This window comes from Zea mays, chromosome 1 (genome assembly GCF_902167145.1).
Source record: "Zea mays cultivar B73 chromosome 1, Zm-B73-REFERENCE-NAM-5.0, whole genome shotgun sequence".
Lineage (NCBI taxonomy): Eukaryota > Viridiplantae > Streptophyta > Magnoliopsida > Poales > Poaceae > Zea > Zea mays.
In genome coordinates, this window is record NC_050096.1 from 135,434,455 (window position 1) to 135,450,303 (window position 15,849).

The following is a 15,849-nucleotide window of genomic DNA, read 5'->3' on the forward strand; positions in this document are numbered from 1 at the left end:
AGTTCTTTAGGAATTCTCACTAGCCTTTTCTCCTTTTTGACATGTTTTACTTGTCAATTCAGGAACACCATATGCAAACGAATCATGGACCTGTATCTATTGCAGTGTATGGTGACCATGACCAGCCTGCCCTTGTTAATTACCCCAATATTGCTTTAAACTGGAAGTACTAAGTTTGTTTAAAGTATATCGGTTCTCCCTGCAATTTTTCCAGGAATTTATAAACACTTGTCTCCTTGTTATAACTTGTCAGATTTGTCATGCTTCCAAGGACTATTGTTCTGTCCTGAGGGTACTCGTGGCCATTGTTTTGAGTTGTTTTTGTTTGGTGATTCAGGTTACTTAAATATGCTCATTGGTAGTACAAATGTTTTTATTTTTTTATATATAGATTTGGTTAAATACTTAAATGTAAGGTCTGATTGCAGCTTCACCAAGTTGAAGTAGTAATTTTAGTTGTTTTTTTATTATCCGACAATTGAATTATGGAGTGTGTGATTGAATGGGTTCTTTTGTGTTGCTTATTTAAATAGGGTGAAAATAGAACAAGAACAGATGCTTATTTAGAACTAATGTTATATGCTTGTACCATATATTTCCTCTCTGGTTGCCATATAATTTATTTGGTTTCTTCCTCTGTTAATACGATGCTTTGTTGTATTTATGGTTGCAGCTATGTTGCTCATAAGAAATACTAAAACATAGTTACTCACATTCGTGAGATATCACTTACCCAATGCTTAAGTCTCCAATGTTTTGTAAAAGAATTATAAGAAGAATTTGCATCTTTTCAGTAACCAAACAAAAGTTTAGTTCAGGTTGTACTAAAAAATAATACTTCCTTCCTTGAAGAAGCCAAGGAATGCATATTTTGTATTGAATATTGCTCAATTTTAAGAATAGCATGTGATTAGCATTTCAAAGGACTCATTACTTGTGCTCTATCTGAAATCAATGTGGTTAATAGAGCTAGAGAGGCTTCTGACTGAATTTTTTAACCATTAAAAGTCAGAAAGTAGTACTTTTTTTGCCATAAACTGCCCTTTGTATAAGTGTCTAGGTTTTGTTGGAAATTGCCGGTTTGGTTCGTATTGTGTAAGAATTTGAGATTTTGAGTTAGATTATAATATGTGGTGTTCATTTTTATATAATTTATTGAAACCGTACATAGTGATATCGACCTTGTACTTCTACCAAAGTGGCTGAAGGCACTCGCAGCCCATGGGCTCCTCGGTCGTTCCTTCGTCGGCGTAGAAGGTGGCCGACGAGTAACCCAGGACACGGTGCGCGAGGAAGATGAGCCATGGTTGTTTCTGCCGATCAACAGATGACAGGCAGTGCTCGATGAACCTGTACTGCTCCGTTCCTAGCCTCCAGTCCAACTCGGTATTGGCTACACAGAAGCGGAACACCCCGTAGTCCGTTGAGTACCTAGAATGATAAGCTGATGTTCGATGAGAGCTTCTTACAGAAAAAGGTTGGAAAATACTGTAACTTTCTAGATGGACAGCGATGCACAACTCAGCTCCATCAACAAATAGCTTCAATGCTGTATTTGTTAACTGCCATAAGTATTTGTTTTTGACTTTTTTGCAGGTGTCATGAGTAGTGAAATTTCAGCCATCTCAGCTTCATCAAACACCATAAAAGGTTGTTAATGTCCTCTTTTGCCTGTCTATTATTTATTTTAGTTGAACCAGAAATATCTTTGTATTTGACCACGTATATAAGCAGTAGCTTCATGTTTTATTTCATACCAGAACTGCTCACGGTTTTCTGGTGGCACGTAGAACATATTCTGAGCTGGTACCCCGCATTCACCACCTGAGTCAAGATTTCCATAGAAAGATCCTGATCTAGGCCAATCTCTTTTGTGGCTACCACTGCAACCACAAATTAGTAGCATTAGAAATATATAAAAATTGTATCGTTTGATTACTTGATCTGTTGACGAATTGGAATCCTGGATGAACCTCCCAACCATGTAAGGCACAATAGAAGCAATGGACTCAACCTATGCAGTGAATTGGTCCCATTGTGAAAGATAGCCATTGGCATATGAGCTGGTTTGTTGTGTTAAGTGAACCAGGCTCAAAGTCATTGGACTCATTTGAACCATCAACCTCAGCCTGATAAAAAAATGCCAACTTTCGTGTCAAGCAGTTAAAAGAAATTCCATCTACTTCTTGGAGGAAACGCTTCCTCCTGTACTAATAAGCAAACAAAATTAAACACAGTAGCAGACCACTAAATCTCCTTTTTTTTCTTGCTTGTTAGTTTGACTGTGTTTATTATTGGAGCTACAAACAGGCCTGATATCATTGACCCCGCTCTGCTGAGGCCAGAGCGTCTTGACCAGCTGATCTACATTCCACTTCCTGTTGAGCAGTCTAGGCTCCAGATCTTCAAGGCCTGCCTTAGGAAGTCCCCTGTGGCGAAGGATGTGGACTTGAATGCTCTTGCTAAGTACACGCAAGGGTTCAATGGAGCAGATATCACAGAAATTTGCCAGCGTGCGTGCAAATATGCAATCAGAGAGAACATTGAGAAGGTAACTTCCTCCAAACGTCAGTTGGTACTCTACAAATTAATACTCTGGAGTCTTAGCTATCATCATTCCTAATCATGAACTAAACATACAACTTGTGTAAAAAGGAGACATAAGTTAATTTTTCTCCCCAATCCACCCCATCATGTGGATTTAGGTGGATACTGAGTACATTCTGTAGACTTGAACTCGTTATCAACTTTCAGTAGACCTGCTAAGGAGTGATCTCCATCCAATTATCAGCCAGTGGATTCATGCCTTGTTACTTTTTGATTCCTTTTGTTTTAGTACATTGTTTGTGACTAGCAGCTTTCAGATTGCATGAGATTTTCGATTCAGATATTTTCCACTAAGTTTTTGTACCCACCGATAATGAATTTAGTTGCACTGGTATTCATGCAATACTGATTTTGAAGGCTGATTTGTTAGCCTGTCTAGAAAAAACATAACAGAGTGGATAAGGAAAAACATGGTTAAAATATTAGGATGTTGAATAAGATTATGTTTTCAGGCATTGTAAAGTACGTTCTAATAGGATGCATATGTTCTATCTTTACCTATGGTTTGTTATTGCAAAAGCATCTAAAAAGCATGCTTGTTCATGATCATCTATTTTTTTAGTTTTTCATATTTTTCATTTTTAGGGTTGAAAAGAACTTGAAGTTGTTGAATCAGCAGAGCATGATGTGCAAAATGAAATTAGGGATAATGACAATGAGGATACTCAAGATCGTGAACACTATGATGAGGAAATGGATTCTGACGAGGAACATGAGAGGTAATTTTTTGAATATCGACACCATTGGAACACGAAATTAAGCATATGGTGATCAATTTAGATTCTACAAGTTATGGCTCACTTCTTGCTAAGCATGGCACGGTCTGCTCCTCCGACCTGAGAATGGCTAGGTAGAAATACAAGTCAGACGAAATGTAAAACATAATTATGATGGGATAGATACAAAGCTTTTCATCTTTAGGTTAACTGTTTGCTCTTTTTCTACTATAATTAGTAATATCTGCTTTCAATGTAGTTTTGTCATTCAGAGCAAAAATTATGTGATGAGAACAAAGCATCTGAAGTTGGAATATATTGACAGATTAAGAAGATTTGATGGCTATAATGTGGTGTGGTGTGACCCATGATTGACAGATTAAGAAGATTTGGTGGGCTTGGCTTGATGACAGGCGACAACATTGTTTTTTTGGGTCTGTATACGATGGATGACATTGCCCCCTCTCCCACTATTATTAATTTAATTTGTAGCGAGACTGACATGATGATGATAAGATGACTGATCGCTATGTCTGCATGGGATGCCCATCATCGAATGATTTTATCTATAATTTGCGATGTGTTTTGTCAGATGAGTCGGGCGATGGAAGTTGGTCAGCATGCACCAGAGGTTGAGGCTGCTGAAGCATCAGATGAAGATGTTGATGCCTACATCGGCAAAGCCACCGGTGTTGTGCTGATTTATCTATTACTTTTCTTAAACAACATATATAGAAATTGTCCCACTCCTGTTTACTACACAAAGATGTTCAGTGTATTGCAACACAATCAATGTTTTTATGACTAAGTTTTTAATCCAAAATATCCCGAGTTTAGTTATGCATTGGTTATTAACAAAGAATATATATTGTTCGTTTTTTTATATAATTATTGTGTACGTGATTTGTGTGTGGCCACTACCCGCACGCGCTAGGCTTAACTATGTAATAGAAACTGTGTTAGAATCTTTTTATCTTTGTTTCTAATGATAAAGAAAGTAGAAGAATGCGTATACACAAGATAAAAAGACCATTCTTTATTTTTCTTAATAAATGTCTCGTGTATATCTCAACTACCAAGCACCACCACCCGGCCGCTTCCCATAATAAATTTTTGCACAAATGTATATTTGAAACATGGTTGTTGGCTTTAATAAATAGGATGCACACATCTTTGTAGTTTACGTTGTATAAATGAAACCGTAGCAAAGCACGGGCACACTACTAGTTAGTTTAATTAAGGATGCATGCATGCTCGTCCTGAACGACCTCACATCAACTTAGAGGGAATAGGGAAGAACTCCCATCCCTTATAGCAGCCGATAGGGCTTACTATATTAGCCACCTGGATACCCTCTATCCTCCCAAGGCTTCACGTCCTAGGTCTATCCTTATCGCCCTGACAATCTATCCAACATTTGTTTCTAACCAGTTTTACTTTGAAAAAGGAGGGTATTTATAGTTTATTGATTCCTCTGTGGTGGTACAAGCTCCGATACCAGCTGTGGCGGAAGTGCCCGAATCATTCCAACATAAGTGCCTAAGTCCCGCCTTAGAGGCTAGACCACACTTAAATGGGAATAACCCGTCAATCCCTCGGATCTAGTCCGACGAGGCCACTAACAGGATCAAGTACCACAATCTCACTCGATGGTGAGTCACAGAGCAAATACAATAAAGCATAAAACCATACATTAAGGAGTATTAAACTTATTACATCATCATCGGAGTTTAAGCAAAAGTAGTCATCATTGTTCGAAGTGCAGCGGAATAAAACTAACGATAAATAAACAGAGCGATGGGGAAGCCTGTCCCATCACTCCTCATGCTCCTCCTCAGCAGAGGGAGGATCCCACTCGACTGTCCAACCCGGTGGCAAGATGGACGACCAAGTCACTCCAGCAACCATGTCCTCCAGAGAACCTGTAAAATTATGCCACAAGCAAGGCTGAGTATACTAATACTCAGCTAGACTTACCCGGTGTGAGGAGTCTACTCCTCTACCTCTAGACATGCAGCTATTTGGCTGTGGGGTTTGGTTGCCAAAGCACTAGCTGAGTTTATAAATCAAGTTTTAGCTTTGTCAAGTTTTAGTGTGACTCTCTTAAGACTAGATGTGTACTATCTACTCATTCATGGTATCAAGCAAATTTAGCAATCAACATCTTTTGTCACATCATCACATTTCCACTTGTTACTCAATGCAGTACAATGGATCAAGCAGTCTCATTAGCTGCGAGAAGCAGACGATTCGAATCGAGTTTTTATCCTTGCAAGGTAAACCTAAACACACGACGTGGCGAGGCACTCCGTCCCCACACACATCAACCGTCCCCATCGATTCCCTAGCAACAGATCAGGGCTCACCGCCTTGGCGTACAATGCCTCACTGACCCCGACTGCCGTTGTGTAGTGACTGCACTTGTACCCACCATAACCGGAATGGGAGACCACGTCTCAGGTCGCGTGAGGGGTAAAGTCTGTGGGCAGGTTCACTCAGGTACTAGGCTTACCGATTTACCATATTTCTCGGCATGTGCTTAGTACATTCAAACGCTTGACACAGGTATCCGCACGTTAATCCTTATTTCAATTTCATCTCGTAGACCACGCATTCCCATGGATCCGTGTCCACAGACCATCATCATTCTGATATAAAAATGTATACATTCAATTCCTGACCTCGCGCGAGTGCTGGAAAGATCACTCGACTTCTACTGAGATCCCTAATTAGCAAAGCAACTACTCGACCTAGCATACTAGTATTCATCTCAATAGGATTCCTGAGATCATGCAACTAGGGTTTCAAACAACTCCTACACTTAAGTGCACATTCAATCCTACAATTATTAAGTGTAGTAAAATAGCATAATAAACAGGTTATGCATAAAACCAGGGCTTGCCTTCCAAAGCTGGGGCAGGCAGATCCTCTGGTGCAGACTCTGGTGCTGGATCCGGGGCTACCTCCTGAGCAGCTCCTTGCTCCGGCACGAGGACGTAATCTCCGTCAGCGAGGTTGCAATCTATCGAATGCAATGAATAAGAATATGTATGCCATGATTATGCAGGATTTGGTAAACATTATGCTAAGTGAAAGAAAATTAAGTTAGTTTAGTAACTTAGGGTTTCCTGGTCATACGTGGCTCTTTAGTGGTTTATGCTTATCTATTTTAGGTTTGGGTTTTGCCCAGGGATAAGCATAGTGGATTGTACTTCCCTTAGATATTTTAGTGGGCAATAAAAGGGGTTTTGCTGGTTGGGTTAAAATGACATTAATCTCCATTATTAATTTCCCTTTTTCATTTTCTATTTATGAATTCTAGTGAGGGTTTGAACTACAACAGTGATTCAACCTATTCCAAAAATTCTGAAAATTTTACAGTGGGTTACTATTGGTCATTGTAGTTTGTCCTATAAATTTGTGGTGAATACTGATTCAGATACTACTTGTGCAAAATTAACAAGAATAAGTTCTAAAAGGGCATTTTACACTATAGCTGTGAGTTAATTGGAGTTTCTGTACCAAATTGTATTTTTGTCCAAATACCTAGGTGATATTAGGCCTCTGTGTTAAAAATCACAGAAAAATGCCTACTGGATATTTAGTTGTGGATTTCTAAAATTTTATGTCAAAAAGGCACTTGCTACTATCTTGTTATTTGAAAAATGTCAAACAACAGATTTTATATTTTTCCTATGTTCTTAATAACAAAACATTAGTTTACCCAAGGTTTGGGGTGTTTTCTCCTTGGGGTTATTTTTCTGGGGTTTTTTTCTAAGTTTTCCTTGTTTTCCTAAAATAAAAGTTATCCCATTTATTTTGTACTAAACAATGGTATAATAAATTTTTCTAGTGAACTATACTGAATAAGTAAACTAACAAAAATGTGGGTGCTCCCTGGTTCTTTATTTAAGCCTCCATTAATATTTTCTCTAACTTTAGGCTAAAAAGGATTTAAATGGTAAACTCTACCTTAACTGGGTGTACAGAAGGGTTTATTATTTTTAAACAGGTTAGGAAGTGATTAGGTACTTCTCCAAATTTTTTTAACCTCAGTCTATTAGTGTAACTGTTTTTCCTTTTATTATTTAGCTTTTGGCCAAAACAATATTTAAATCCAAACCTTAAATTCTTTTGCAAAACTAAGGGGGTTTTGTATTTTTCCTAAGTAGTTCACATTGTTTAGAATCAGGCAAAATTTGTTTGGCCAAATTTGGTTGAATAAAACTGAAGTTATGAATTTTACAAGCTATGTTTGCATTTAAATTAGAAATATTAAAAGGTTTCCTGGAAAACCAGTTTACACCGAGGACCCTGGGTTCATTCCAAATCAACCCACTCATTTCTACCCCTGCGCCACTATTCGCCTGAGTCACTGACAGTTCAACCCCCCCGACCTTTCCTTCTTCTTCCCCGAGGTCCTTCCCCTAATGCAAACAGTACCCGCGGGAAAGAAAAGGGCGGCGCGGCTTACCGGTGGTGAGAGAGGGCCAGCGAGGGGCGGGGTTGGCTTCTGGAGGTCCTGGCGGTCACAGCGGTGTACGGCTCGATGGCGGTGATGGCCGGAATCGGACGGTCCACGTGCGCAGGCGGGTGATCTCGTCGGTGGCGGGTGTTCCGGCTGAACCACGGCGATCTAGTTCAATTAAATGGCGCGATGAGCTCCACAGGATGGTGTAGAGACTATGTGCACAAGGAATCGAAGAATGGGGCAGAGATTTACCCGGTCTACGTTCACCGGCGATCGGGTGATGTCCGGCGACCGTGGAATGGCTTCTCCGGCGAAGCAAAGTCTGATTCCTTGCTCGGGGAGCTTCACCAAGGCATGCACGGTCTGTTCCAAGGGTCGGGCATGGCTGGGAAGGGCTCTGTTGGCCGGTCTCCGGTGGCAGGGGCTCGGGTGGCCGCGGGCACGCCGTGCGCGGGGCAAACACCGGTGGTTTCGGGCTTCGGTGAGGTCGAGCGTGCGCGGAGGAGTACGGTCGACGCCTGAGGGGGCTTTATAGGCGCGAGCGCGAGCAGGGGACACGGGCACAGCTCGACGCGGCGCGGGGCGTGCGAGGTCGGGCGCGGGCATGCTCTGGCACGCTCAGAGCGCGTCGAACACGTGGAAGTGTTCTTCTGCCTATGTTCAACAGCTCGCCGAGATCGCTAGCGTGCGAATCTTGGCAAAAATCCAGCGCATGCCTCTTCCTGGCACCTAGGGCTATCTCTTATGTGTGAGTCCCCATGGCAGATATGCGCTAGGTAGGGAGATATGCGGACGCCAAATCTAGCTTGTCCCTCTGCCCACCTCGCGACAAAAACCATGCCAAATCATGTCAAACGTCTAGGGCTCGGTCTCAACTTTTTCCAGTGGGTGCCTTAGGTGGTATGCCACATTTTTGGTATACAACTTAGGTGGTTTTGGTGCCATCTACTAAGTGAACACGGTGGATCTTTAGATTAGGTGTAGAATTTGACTTAGAGAGAATTAGAGAGCTCTAGCTCTTTCTCCACTTAAGGAATGGATTTGGGGTTCTTTAAGGGATCTTTTTGCAATGTTTCCTCCCTGTATTTTGTAGATTAATATGTTACTTAACTTTGGTCAAAGGTTAAATCATGATTTGCACATTTGATTAACCTTCCCCCCCCCCCTCAACCAAGGTTTTAGGAGTTAAGAGCTCAAGAGGGGTCTAGGGTTTAATCCTCTTTTGCCCAAGGTGCTAATTGCACAAAGGCTTGGGTAATGCTTTTGGTCATTCACATTCTTGGTTAATACATGGTCTCCAAGGTTTTTATGCTCTTCTTCTCAAGTTTCTTCCACATGTGATCACAGTCATTAGTGCATAGATGTGCCATGGCCATGGTAACACCTGGGGTGTTACACGACGCCTCCAAGCTCGATAATGAGGAGATGGCTTTAATCATCAAAAGCTTTCGCCAAATCCTCAAGCAAAGGAAGGGGAAAGATTACAAGCCCCGTTCCAAGAAGGTGTGCTACAAGTGTGGTAAGCCTGGTCATTTCATTGCTAAATGTCTATTATCTAGTTATAGTGACAGGGGCGACGACAAGAAGGGAAAGAGAAGAGAAAAGAAGAGGTACTACAAGAAGAAGGGTGGCGATGCCCATGTTTGCCGGGAGTGGGACTCCGACGAGAGCTCCACCGACTCCTCCGTCGAGGACGTCGCAAACATCGCCGTCACCAAAGGTCTTCTCTTCCCCAACGTCGGCCACAAGTGCCTCATGGCAAAGGACGACAAAAGGAAGAAGGTAAAATCTAGAGCTTCCACTAAATATGCAACTTCTAGTGATGAGTCTAGCTCTAGTGATGATGAGGATGATTTGCTCACCCTCTTAGCCAACTTAAACATGCAACAAAAAGAAAAATTAAATGAATTGATTAGTGCTATTCATGACAAGGATGAACTTTTGGATACCTAAGAGGACTTCCTTATTAAGGAAAATAAAAAGCATGTTAAAGTTAAAAATGATTATGCTCAAGAGATAGAAAAATGTGAAAAATTAACTAGTGAGCTAAGAACTTGCCATGACACTATTTCTAACCTTAGATTTGAAAATGACAAATTAATTGCTAAGGTTGAGAAAGTAAATGTTAGTGATGATTCTCTTGTCAACTTTAGAAATGATAATGCTAATTTGATTGCTAAGATTGACAAATTGAATGCATCTCTCTCTAGCCTTAAAATTGAGAATGAAAAATTAATTGCTAAGGCTAAAGATTTAAATGTTTGCAATGTTTCTATTTCCAATCTTAGAGATGAAAATGCTATTTTACATGCTAAGATTGTTGAATTAAATACTTGCAAACCCTCAACATCTACCGTTGAGCATGTCTCTATTTGCACTAGATGTAGAGATATTAATGTTGATGCTATTCATGATCACCTAGCTTTAATTAAGAAACAAAATGATCACATAGCTCAACTTAGTGCCAAAATTAATGAGCATGACTTAGAAAATGAAAAATTTAAATTTGCTAGAAGCATGCTCTATAGTGGGAGACGCCCTGGCATTAAGGATGTCATCAGCTTCCAACAGGGAGACAATGTCAAGCTTAATGCCCCTAAAAGTTTGTCTAACTTTGTTAAGGGCAAAGCTCCCATGGCTCAGGATAACGAGGGTTACATTTTATACCCTGCCGGTTATCCCGAGCACAAAATTAGGACAATTCACTCTAGGAAGTCTCACTCTGGCTCTCATCATGATTTTATGTATAAGAGTGAGGCATCTAGTTATAGGCAATCAACCCATGCTAAATTGCCTAAGAAGAAAACTCCTATTGCATCAAATGAACCTAACATTTCATTTAAAACTTTTGATGCATCATATGTTTTAACTAATAAATCAGGCAAAGTAGTTGCCAAATATGTTGGGGCCAAACACAAGGGCTCAAAGACTTGTGTTTGGGTACCTAAGGTGCTTGTTTCTAATGTGAAAGGACCCAAGACCGTTTGGGTACCTAAGAACAAGGCCTAAAATTGTTTTGTAGGTTTATGCATCAGGGGGCTCAAGTTGGATCATCGATAGCGGGTGCACAAACCACATGACAGGGGAGAAAAGGATGTTCTCCTCCTATGAGAAAAACCATGATCCCCAAAGAGCTATCACATTCGGGGATGGAAATCAAGGTTTGGTCAAAGGACTTAGTAAAATTGCTATATCTCATGACCATTCTATTTCCAATGTTTTTCTTGTAGATTCTTTAGATTACAATTTGCTTTCTGTTTCTCAATTATGCAATATGGGCTACAACTATCTATTTACTGACATAGGTGTTACTGTCTTTAGAAGAAGTGATGATTCAATAGCATTTAAGGGGGCGTTAGAGGGTCAGCTATACTTAGTTGATTTTAATAGAGCTGGACTCGACACTTGCTTAATTGCTAAGACTAACATGGGTTGGCTCTAGCATCACCGACTAGCCCACGTTGGGATGAAGAATCTTCACAAGCTTCTAAAGGGAGAGCACATTTTAGGACTAACAAATGTTCATTTTGAGAAAGACAAGGTTTGTAGCGCATGCCAAGCAGGAAAGCAAGTTGGTGCTCATCATCCACACAAGAACATTATGACGACCGACAGGCCGCTTGAGCTACTCCACATGGACCTATTCGACCCGATAGCTTACATAAGCATCGGTGGGAGTAAGTATTGTCTTGTTATTGTGGATGATTATTCTCGCTTCACTTGGGTGTTCTTTTTGCAGGAAAAATCACAAACCCAAGAGACCTTAAAGGGATTCTTGAGATGAGCTCAAAATGAGTTCGGCTTAAGGATAAAAAAGATTAGAAGCGACAACGGGACAGAGTTCAAGAACTCTCAAATTGAAGGCTTCCTTGAGGATGAGGGCATCAAGCATGAGTTCTCTTCTCCCTACACGCCACAACAAAATGGTGTAGTGGAGAGGAAGAATAGAACTCTACTTGACATGGCGAGGACCATGCTTGATGAGTACAAGACTTCGGACCGGTTTTGGGCGGAAGCAATCAACACCGCTTGCTACGCCATCAACCATCTCTACCTTCACCGAATCCTCAAGAAGACATCTTATGAACTCCTAACCGGTAAAAAGCCTAATGTTTCATATTTTAGAGTCTTTGTTAGCAAATGCTTTATTCTTGTTAAAAGAGGTAGAAAATCTAAATTTGTTTCTAAGGCTGTAGAAGGTTTTTTACTTGGTTATGATTCAAACACAAGGGCATATAGAGTCTTTAACAAGTCCACTGGACTAGTTGAAGTTTCTTGTGACATTGTGTTTGATGAGACTAACGGCTCTCAAATAGAGCAAGTTGATCTTGATGAGCTAGATGATGAAGAGGCTCCGTGCGTCGCGCTAAGGAACATGTCCATTGGGGATGTGTGTCCTAAGGAATCCGAAGAGCCTCCACAAGCACAAGATCAACCATCTTCCTCCATGCAAGCATCTCCACCAACTCAAGATGAGGATCAAGCTCAAGAGGATGAAAATGAAGATCAAGAAGATGAGCCACCTCAAGAAGGGGACAATGATCAAGGGGGAGATGCCCATGATCAAGACAAGGAAGATGATGACAGTCCAAGACCACCACACCCAAGAGTTCATCAAGCAATACAAAGAGATCACCCTGTGAACTCCATCCTCGGCGATATTCATAAGGGGGTAACTACTCGACCTCGTGTTGCTCATTTTTGTGAACATTACTCCTTTGTGTCTTCTATTGAGCCATACAGGGTAGAAGATGCATTAAGGGATTCGGATTGGGTGTTGGCGATGCAAGAGGAACTCAACAACTTCACGAGGAATGAGGTATGGCATCTTGTTCCATGTCCTAACCAAAATGTTGTAGAAACCAAGTGGGGTTTCTGCAACAAGCAAGATGAGCATGGTGTGGTGACAAGGAACAAAGCCCGACTTGTGGCCAAGGGATATTCACAAGTCGAAGGTTTGGATTTCGGTGAAACCTATGCACCCGTAGCTAGGCTTGAGTCAATTCGCATATTACTTGCCTACGCTACTTACCATGGCTTTATGCTTTACCAAATGGACGTGAAAAGTGCCTTCCTCAATGGACCAATCAAGGAGGAGGTCTATGTTGAGCAACCTCCCGGCTTTGAAGATAGTGAGTACCCTAACCATGTTTACAAACTCTCTAAGGCGCTTTATGGGCTCAAGAAAGCCCCAAGAGCATGGTATGAATGCCTAAGATATTTTCTCATCACTAATGGCTTCAAAGTCGGAAAAGCCGATCCTACTCTCTTTACTAAAACAATTGCAAATGATTTGTTTGTATGCCAAATTTATGTTGATGATATTATATTTGGGTCTACTAACAAATCTACATGTGAAGAGTTTAGTAGGATCATGATTCAAAAATTCGAGATGTCTATGATGGGGGAGTTGAAGTATTTCCTAGGATTTTAAGTGAAGCAGCTCCAAAAGGGCACCTTCATTAGCCAAACGAAGTACATTCAAGACATACTCACAAAGTTTGGGATGAAGGATGCCAAACCCATCAAGACACCCATGGGAACCAATGGGCATCTCGACCTCGACATGGGAGGTAAATCCGTAGATCAAAAGGTATACCGGTCGATGATAGGATCTCTACTCTATTTATGTGCATCTCGACCAGATATTATGCTTTCCGTATGCATGTGTGCAAAATTCCAAGCTGATCCTAAGGAAGTTTTAGGGCTGTAAAATGAATCTTGAAATATTTAGTTTATACTCCTAAGTTTGGCCTTTGGTACCCCAAGGGATCCACATTTGATTTAATTGGTTATTCAGATGCTGATTGGGCAGGGTGTAAAATTGATAGAAAGAGCATATCAGGGACTTGCTAGTTCTTGGGAAGATCCCTGATGTCTTGGGCTTCAAAGAAGCAAAATTCTGTAGCTCTTTCTACCGTTGAAGCCGAGTATATTGTCATAGGCCATTGTTGCGCGCAATTGCTTTGGATGAGGCAAACCCTTAGGGACTATGGTTACAAATTGACCAAAGTTCCTCTTCTATGTGATAATGAGAGTGCAATCCGCATGGCGGATAATCCCGTTGAGCACAGCCGCACTAAACACATAGCTATTCGCTATCACTTTTTGAGGGATCACCAACAAAAGGGGGATATCGAGATTGCATATATTAAAACCAAAGAACAATTAGCCGATATCTTTACCAAGTCATTAGATGAGAAAACTTTTACCAAACTTAGGCATGAGCTAAATATTCTTGATTCTAGGAATTTTGATTGATATTTTACACACATAGCTCATTTATACCTTTGATCATCTCTCTTTCATGTGCTATGACTAATATGGTTTTCAAGTGTATTTCATGCTAAGTCATAGATTGAAAGGGAAATGGAGTCCTCGGCGAAGACAAGGCTTCCACTCCACTCCATCGAATTATTCATCCTTCGCCGTCACTCCGCACCGCTCTCCAATTTGGTATAATCTTCACTCACACATTATTTGCCAAAGAGGGAGAGAACGTACAAGGGCTTATATTTCACTCACAAGTATCCGTTTTTGGCGATTCTTGCCAAAGGGGGAGAAAGTATTAGCCCAAAGCAAAAGGACCGCACCACCACCAATTTCAAAAATGTAGTCTTTGTATTAAAAGAAGGTTTTTCATTTGGTATCTTATTTTCGATAGAATTTTCAAATTGGTATAACCCCTTTCAAAATTAATATCTAAACCCCTCTTGAACACTAAGAGGAGAATTTCATTGAGGGGGAGTTTTGTTTAGTTAAAGGAAAAGCATTTGAAACAGGGGGGGAAAATTTCAAATCTTGAAAATGCTTCTCAAAATCTTATTCATATACCTTTGACTATTTTGCAAAAGACTTTGAAAAGAATTTCCAAAAGAGTTTGCAAAAACAAAACTTGTGGTGCAAGCGTGGTCCAAAATATTAAATATGAAGAAAGCATCCATGCATATCTTATGAAATGAATATTGGTTTAATTCCAAGCAACCTTTGCACTTACCTTATGCAAACTAGTTCAATTCTGCACTTATATATTTGGTTTGGTTTGTGTTGGCATCAATCACCAAAAAGGGGGAGATTGAAAGGGAAATAGGCTTACACCTTTTCCTAAATGATTTTGGTGGTTGAAATGCCCAACACAAATTATTGGACTAACTAGTTTGCTCTAGATTATAAGTTCTACAGGTGCCAAAGGTTCAACACAAACTAATAAAAAGTCCAAGAAAGGGTTCAAATAAAAAAGAGCAAAAGACAACAGAAGTGTGCCCTGGTCTAGCGCACCGGACAGTCCGGTGTGCCAACGGACAGTGTCCGGTGCACCACCGGATAGTGTCTGGTGCACCAGGGAGCTCAACTCCAAACTTGCCACCTTCTGGAATTCGAGGAGGCCGCTCCGCTATAATTCACCGGACTGTCCGGTGTGCCAAGCGGAGCAACGGTGGCTAGCGCAACGGTCGAGTGCAACGATCGGCTGACAACGCTACAGTGCGCGGACTGCGAGCGCAGAGTCAGAGCAGGCGCAGATGGCGCACCAGACAATGAACAGTGCCTGTCCGGTGCACCACCGGACTGTCCGGTGGCCCCACAAGTCAGAGCTCCAACGGTCGAACCGTAACGGTTGGGTGACGTGGCTGGCGCACCGGACAGTGTCTAGTGGCGCACCAGAGTGTCCAGTGCGCCCTTCGACAGCATAGTCCCCCAACGGCTGTTTTGGTGGTTGGGGCTATAAATACCCCCCAACCACCACTCTTCAAGGAATCCAAGCATTCACTACTCCTCATTCAATACAAGAGCAATACACAACACTCCAAGACACAAATCAAAGCCTCCGATCAAATCAAAGTCCCCAATTCAACTCTAGTTTTTAGGACTTGTGAGAAGATCGGCTTGTGTTCTTTTGTTGTTCTTGTTGCTTGGTTGGCTTTCTTCTTCCCTATTTCTTGTTCCCAAGATCATTGTAATCAAAGCAAGAGACACCAATTGTGTGGTGGTCCTTGTGGGGACTTAGTGTCCCATTTGATTGAGAAGAGAAGCTCACTCGATCTAGGTGACCGTTTG

The 15,849-nt window shown here is 41.3% G+C and overlaps 1 long non-coding RNA gene across 1 annotated transcript; it reads left to right on the forward strand.

The window, feature by feature from the left end:
* The first annotated feature begins 1,526 nt into the window (after positions 1-1,526).
* LOC109943678 (uncharacterized) lies at positions 1,527-2,489 on the forward strand. Its single transcript, XR_002266737.1, has 2 exons — positions 1,527-1,650; positions 2,311-2,489. It is a non-coding gene; the product is annotated as an uncharacterized lncRNA (long non-coding RNA).
* Positions 2,490-15,849: the final 13,360 nt, after the last annotated feature.